Source organism: Aquarana catesbeiana, linkage group LG01 (assembly GCF_042186555.1).
Source record: "Aquarana catesbeiana isolate 2022-GZ linkage group LG01, ASM4218655v1, whole genome shotgun sequence".
Classification (NCBI taxonomy): domain Eukaryota; kingdom Metazoa; phylum Chordata; class Amphibia; order Anura; family Ranidae; genus Aquarana; species Aquarana catesbeiana.
In genome coordinates this window covers 648,265,844-648,273,443 of record NC_133324.1, presented here as the reverse complement: position 1 = coordinate 648,273,443, position 7,600 = coordinate 648,265,844, and positions in this window count along the sequence as shown.

Genomic DNA, 7,600 nt, shown 5'->3' with positions numbered 1-7,600 from the left:
CCAGGCCCTTCAGGTCTGGTATTGATATTAAGGGGAACCCCAGCCAAAATTAAAAAAAAAAAAATGACGTGGGGGTCCCCCTAAATTCCATACCAGACCCTGAAGGTCTGGTATGGAATTTAGGGGGACCCCCACGTCATTTTTTTAAAAATTTTGGCTGGGGTTCCCCTTAATATCCATACTAGACCTGAAGGGCCTGGTATGGAATTTAGGGGGAACCCCCATGTCATTTTTTTTTAAATTTTGGCTGGGGTTCCCCTTAATATCCATACCAGACCTGAATGGCCTGGTATGGAATTTGGGGGGAAAAACATGTCATTTTTTTTTTTTAAATTTTGGTTCAGGGTTCCCCTGTGGGGAATTCCCATGCTGTTTTTATCAATGAACTTCTATGTGTATTGTCGGACCGGCAATGCATTAATAGCCACGAGTAGTTTTAAATGACTTTTTTTCCTTTGAAATGTCATTTTGCTGTCAGACTGTTCTAAACACGGGAAACATGCGCCCCTTTACAGGCATACTATAGACACCCCCCAGCTACGAAATTTAAAGGGATATTACACTTTTATTGTTTCACTTTAAGCATTATTCAAATCACTGCTCCCGAAAAAGGGCCGTTTTTAAAACTTTTTTTGCATTGATCCATGTCCCCTGTGGCAGGACCCAGGTCCCCAAACACTTTTTATGACAATACCATGCATATAAGCCTTTAAAATTAGCACTTTTGATTTCTCCCATAGACTTTTAAAGGGTGTTCCACGGCATTCGAATTCGCCGCGAACACCCCAAATTGTTCGCTGTTCGGCGAACTTGTGAACAGCCGATGTTTGAGTCAAATATGTGTTCGACTCGAACTCAAAGCTCATCGCTACCCAGGATGTATGTAGAGACTATTATTGGCTTGTTTGATTTTGAACTCAACATGTTAATTGTGTGAGCTGATCACATTGGCCTCCAGGACTGGCTAGGAGACGAACAGTCTACTCCTACTATAATTTGTTGATGACTAGGCTGAGGAGGGGGGAGATTGTTGTTTGTATTGTTAATTGTAATTAGCTCCTGCTATTGCGTTTATACTACTGTGTGAAGCTCTGTGACCACAAGTCTGTGTCCTACAGGTCATGTCTCTGAGTCATCTGGTCTGGGTAAATGATTTAGTAAACTAGCTCATGTTAATTAGGTTAATTAGGTTACAGGTGTATTGTTAGAGTATATGAGCAGGAGGGGGACCTCCCCTTCTACTGTATATAAGACTGTATTCTGGTTCTAATAAAAACAGTCCATGTTAGCAGTGAAACAAGTGTCGCCTTGTTTTGTGCTTATGAGCGGTTGGAATATCTGATATCTGTATCCAGACTGGGAGGAAGTGGTATATGACGGAAGCACTCAAGCGGAGTGTGGGACGTTCCGTGACACAGAGGAAGATGGATTGTTCTAGAAAACGATTTTAGGGACTTAGGAGCTAAATTGAAGAAAAGGACCTTCAAGGTAGTATTCTCAGAAATACTACCAGTACCTTGAGCCACACCAGAAAGGCAGAGGGAGATTAGGGAAGTAAACAAGTGGCTGATGAGCTGGTGTAGAAAGAAGGGGTTTGGGTTCCTGGAGAACTGGGCCGACTTCTCAGTCGGTTACCAGCTCTTTAGCAGAGACGGACTGCACCTAAATGGGGAAGGTGCAGATCGCCTGGGAGTGAAGATGGCTGACAAGTTAGAGGGGCTTTTAAACTAGGTGATGGAGGGGAGGATCAAGAGGTAGACATAGTCAGCGTGGAACAAATTCCAGAAGGTAGTATTGGGGGCATTAGTGGTAGTTGACTAAAGCACCTAAACGCGCGGTAAGTACAGTGACAAGTCCTATTTGCAACCTCAGAACACCCAATAAGGAGATAGTATGCAGCCGGTCTAAACTACGTGGCATGTTCACCAATGCCAGAAGTCCGGGGGACAAGATGGGAAAACTAGAGCTACTGTTGTACGAGGAGGATTTCAATTTTGTAGGTATTTTAGAGACTTGGTTCAACAGCTCTCATGATTGGCTGGCAACCATTCAAGGGTATTCCCTATATCGCAGGAACAGAGAAGGAAAAAAGGGGGAGGGGTATGCCTGTATATCAAGAATGATGTACAAGTGAATGTGAGAGACGACATCACTAAGGGAGCTAGGGAGGAGGTGGAATCCTTATGGGTAGAGCTACAAAGGGAGGAAACTAAGGAGAAAGTAATACTGGGAGTATGCTATAGGCCCCCTTACAAGAGGGAGGAGGAGTAGGCGAACTTCCTACAGCAATTTGGATTAGCGGCAAGGATGGGAAGTGTCATTTAATGGGGGATTTTAGACATAGACTGGGCAGAAGGAACCGCGCACTCATCTAAAGCTCTCCATTTCCTAAATGTCTCGCAGGACTATTTCATGGGTTAGTTGGTAAATGCACCAACTAGAACAAAGTATTGCTAGACCTACTGATTACCAACAATACAGACCTGATCACGGATGTGGAAATACGGGGCAATTTAGGAAACAGCGATCACAGGTCAATTAGTTTCAGTACAAATCACACAAATAGGAAACATAAGGGGAATATAAAGACACTGAATTTCAAAAGAGCCAACTTCCCTAAACTACGATCCTTGCTAGAAGATACTAAATGGGATAAAATCTTAGGAATAAAGAACACGGAGGAGAAATGGGTATGCTTGAAGAGCATATTAAATAAGGGTATTAGCCAGTGCATCCCTATGGGAAATACATTTAAAAGGGCTAATAAAAGTCCTGAGTGGCTTAACTCCAACATAAAAAAAATGAATATAAAAGCAAAGGAGAAGGCCTTCAAAAAATACAAGGCTGAGGGATCATCATCAGCATTCCAACTTTACAAAGAATGCAACAAGAAATGTAAGGGTGCAATCAGGGCAGCTAAGACAGAACGAAAGACACATAGCGGAGGAGAGTAAAAAAAAAAAATCCCAAGAAATTCTTTAAGTACATAAATAGAAAGAAAGAGAGGTCAGATCATATTGGTCCCTTAAATTATGATGAAGGGAATCTGGTTACTAAGGATGGAGAGATGGCGAAGGTATTGAATTTATTCTTCTCCTCAGTCTTCAGGAGGAAATCGGGGGGCTTCAGTAACCAAAACTGCAATGTTTATCCACATGACACATCACAGGAAGTACCCTCATGGCTAACAGAGGACAGAATTAGAAATAGACTTGAAAAACTTAACATTAATAAGTCACCAGGACCAGATTACCAGACCATTGTTCCTAATCTTTACAGTCTACTGACTGGAATGGTACCAGCTGATTGGAGAAAAGCCAATGTACACCAATATTTAAAAAAGGGCCAAGATACAGCCCTGAGAATTACAGACCAGTTAGAAGAACATCAATAGTATGCTAGCTCTTAGAGGGGATGATAAGGGACTATATGCAAGATTTTAGTAATGACAACGCTATCATTAGCGGTAATCAGCATGGATTCATGAAAAATCGTTCTTGCCAAACCAATCTATTAACCTTCTAAGAGGAGGTGCTGCCATCTAGATAAAGGAAGGCCCATAGACGTGGTGTATAGTGGCGGAACTACCGCCGTAGCGACACATGTGGGCGCTATGGGGCCCGCAGCCGAGTGGGGCCCGGTGAGTGAAGTTGCAAGGTGGTGCGGGCTGCACCGGGTGACACCCGCGGCCCGCCAGAGCGGTGACACCCTTGGGTAGCGGCAGCCGCACCGCTTGCTGCCCTGATTAGCTGTGGCTGTCCCTCAGCGGAGTGGACCGAAGCCGCCTCCCCTCCTCTCTGTTTACATCCACAGAGGAGGAGGAGCCTGCGCTCGAGGGACATACACCGCTGTGTGTATCTGGAGAGTGGAGACTGTCAGCGTGGTTGAGGTATGTAAGGGGGGTCTGCACTGAGGGGAAGTCTGTAATGCTGGGAGGTCTGCACTAGGGGGTGTCTGTACTAAGGGGGGTGTCTGCACTGCTGAGGGGTGTCTGTACTGAGGGGGTTTGCAATGATGGGGGGTCTGCACTAGGGGGGTGCCTGTACAAAGGGGGTGTCTGTACTGAGGGGTGTTTGCACTGAGGGGGAGTCTGTAATGCTGGGGGGTGTCTGTACTGAGGGGGGTGGTCTGCACTGGGGGGTTGTCTATACTGCTGTGGGGTCCTGCACTGAAGGGGGTGTCTGCACTGAGGGGGGTCTGTAATGCTGGGGGGTCTGCACTAGGGGGGTGTCTGTACTAAGGGGGTGTCTGCACTGCTGGGGGTGTCTGTACTGAGGGGGTCTGCACTGATAGGGGGTCTGTACTGAGGGGGGGGTCTGCACTGGGGGGTGTCTGTACTGAGGGGGTCTGTACTACTGAGGGGGGTCTGCACTGATGGGGGGTCTGTACTGAAGGGGATGTCTGCACTAAGGGGGGTCTTTAATGCTGGGGGTCTGCACTGGGGGGTGTCTGTACTGAGAGGGTGGTCTGCACTGGGGGGTGTCTGTGCTGCTGGGGGGGTCCTGCACTGAGGGGGGTCTGTAATGCTGGGGGGTCTGTACTAAGCGGGTGTCTGCACTGCTGGGGGATGTCTGTACTGAGGGGGGTCTGCAGTGAGGGGGGTGTCTGCACTGAGGGGGGTCTGTAATGCTGGGGGGGTCTGCACTGGGGGTGTCTGTACTGCTGGGGGGGTCCTCCACTGAGGGGGGTGTCTGCACTGAGGGGGTGTCTGTACTGCTGGGGGGGTCCTGCACTGACGGGGGTCTGCACTAGGTGGGTGTCTCCACTGCTGGGGGGTGTCTGTACTGAGGGGGTCTGTACTACTGAGGGGGGTCTTCACTGAGGGGGGTCTGCAGTGAGGGGGGTGTCTGCACTGAGGGGGGGTCTGTAATGCTGGGGGGTGTCTGCACTGAGAGGGGTCTGTAATGCTGGGGGGCCTGCAGTGAGGGGGGTGTCTGCACTGAGGGGGGTCTGTAATGCTGGGGGGGTCTGCACTGGGGGGTGTCTGTACTGAGGGGGGTGTCTGTACTGCTGAGGGGAGTGTCTGCACTGAGGGGGGTCTGTAATGCTGGGGGTCTGCACTAGGGGGGTGTCTGTACGAAGTGGGGTGTCTGCACTGCTGGGGTGTGTCTGTACTGAGGGGGGTCTGTACTACTGTGGGGGTCTGCACTGAGGGGGGTCTTCAGTGAGGGGGTGTCTGCACTGAGAGGGGGTCTGTAATGCTGGGGGGTGTCTGTACTGGGGGGTGTCTGTACTGCCTGGGGGGGTCCTGCACTGAGGGGGGTGTCTGCACTGAGGGGTGTGTCTGCACTGAGGGGGGTCTGTAATTGACTTGGTTAAATTGATGATTGGTAACTCCTATCCTCATATTAATTAGTGGTTCCAAATTAATAACAACTACTGCAGTAGGGAACAGACACAAAAGATACGCTCAGCATCTTTCCAAATAACTGTTCTTTATTATGACGCAATTGAAGATTTTTATGCACATGATTACGTAGGTATCACATTAATATTACAATTGTACATTTATGGTAACAAGGGGCGTTACATAGGCAGGCTAATTCTACTCAGGACTGGAAAGAATGTAAACATTTACTGAAAACATTATTAGTGCTGTGTGCACAGTGAGGGCAGTGTGCAATACATACAAAATACAATACAATTATATACAGAACTTACAAATTTCCATTACAGTCTCCCCTCTTTTGATCAATATTTTGATCACTAACCATACCTGCTATCACCTTTAACCTGGAACCTTCACACACTTAGGTGGAGGTAGTCCTGGCCAAAGAGGCAAAAAACTCCATTGTGGAGAAAATAATAGCTGAGCAACTTTTTCATTACAAAATAACTTTTCATTGTGAAAAACATTGATAAGACATATTTACAGAGTACTGGCTGTACACTCCTGTGGCCAGAATGGCCTTCTAGCTGAATTGTGGACATGCTGACTTATCAGCATATGTAAACACAGACAATTCTACATAAAATGGAAGACATACAAAAGACAAATATGACTTCAACATGGCTAAACTATTTTTCAAATATATATCCCTTACAATTAAAGTAATTGAATCAAAAAGTACCCTAGACTGTGATGACAAGAGGGAAACAAATCAAACACAGAGATTTCTTTAATTAAGTCATTTTTGCAGTGTCTGGTGTGGATCCAGGTGACTTTTCCTTCAAGTTTTGCAAAAACTATACATGAAAAAGATGCTGTATTGAGTCTCCAAACATTTCCTTATATATAAATGTCTCTTAACAATCCAAAAGTCCCCTGGCTTTAGTTTTAGATCCTTCCAAACTTTTAGGATCTGGAATTGGGGAGAAAACACATAAATGAGTTTGTAAAAAACCTTAAAAGATCATCAACATTCTCCGTGAGATCCGAATGGAGGACTTCAGCTGCTAAGACAAAATATAAGCAAGTGAGTAACACACTCCCAAACCAAATCCCATAGTGAGAGAGTCCAACATCCCCCTTAGAGGCTTGATAAAATATAAGAAAACATTCAGGCAAAAGTTTTCTAGTTTCTTACTTTACTTTGTCCGCTATATTGTAGACAGTAGGGGGTGTAAAAATAAAACCTCAAAACTTCTAGTAAGGACTCTCCTTTAAAAATTATTTCCTCTGTTACTCTCTGTACTTTCTGGCACTCTGTACTTACAAACTACTTCTGATAACACTTTTTACTGTGGCCTTTGCAGTAGCATTTGCCACTGGACATCCAAAAAACATGTCCATACAGACAAAATGCATACTTGTAAGATCCTGACTTGGGGATCTGGATATATCTTTTTTGTAATCTCTGGAAGGGATGTTCAGCTTTTGGTAACACCTTTGGTAACAGGTAAAACAAGAAGTGGTATGTTAGTAAAACAACTGTGGTGAACCCTGGCTCTATCCCATGCTCATTTACTAAGGCAGCCATAACTGCTTGTGACTGATGACACGGTCCATGTGTCAAGCTGGAGGGAAAAGAGTGGCTGGCAGACATAAATAATCACCTTTTCCAAAGTCCTGTTTCATAAGAAGTTGCCCCCTGTGGACCACTTGTTCTTCTCATTCTGGGGTCCTTAAAGTTGAATTATTAATCCCAGCTTTACTGGGCCAGAACTAGGGTGGAATCTGTGAGTTGCAGTGTCCGGGGCTGTTATGCAGCATCTTTAGTCACCTGGTCTGCTTCCATGTGTGAAAGTTAATATGGCTACCTCAGCAAGAAGCTGGAAGGCTGAAAACAGCCAATCAAATTAACTTGGCATGCTTTATTGGTTTACCTGCTGAAGTAAAAACAAACTTCTGGCCCTTCAAATGGAACCAAAAGCTCTCTATATCTCGACTATCTATATAAATATACACTCTTTTTGTAGCTCAGAGGCTTTGCTAAAACATGGAGCTCTGCTTCTTGAGCTGGGGAAAAAGGATCCAATGACTTTGAATTTCAGAGTATCCTTCTGGGTGATAAACTGCATACTCAAATCTACAAAAAATGTAATATCTGGGTCTTCAGGGAGTGTGTCCTGCACTGGGCTCACAGCAGCTGATTCCTACACCATCAATTTAACACATGTGTCTTTTCCTTTCTTTTGAATAAATGTACGTGTTTTTCAT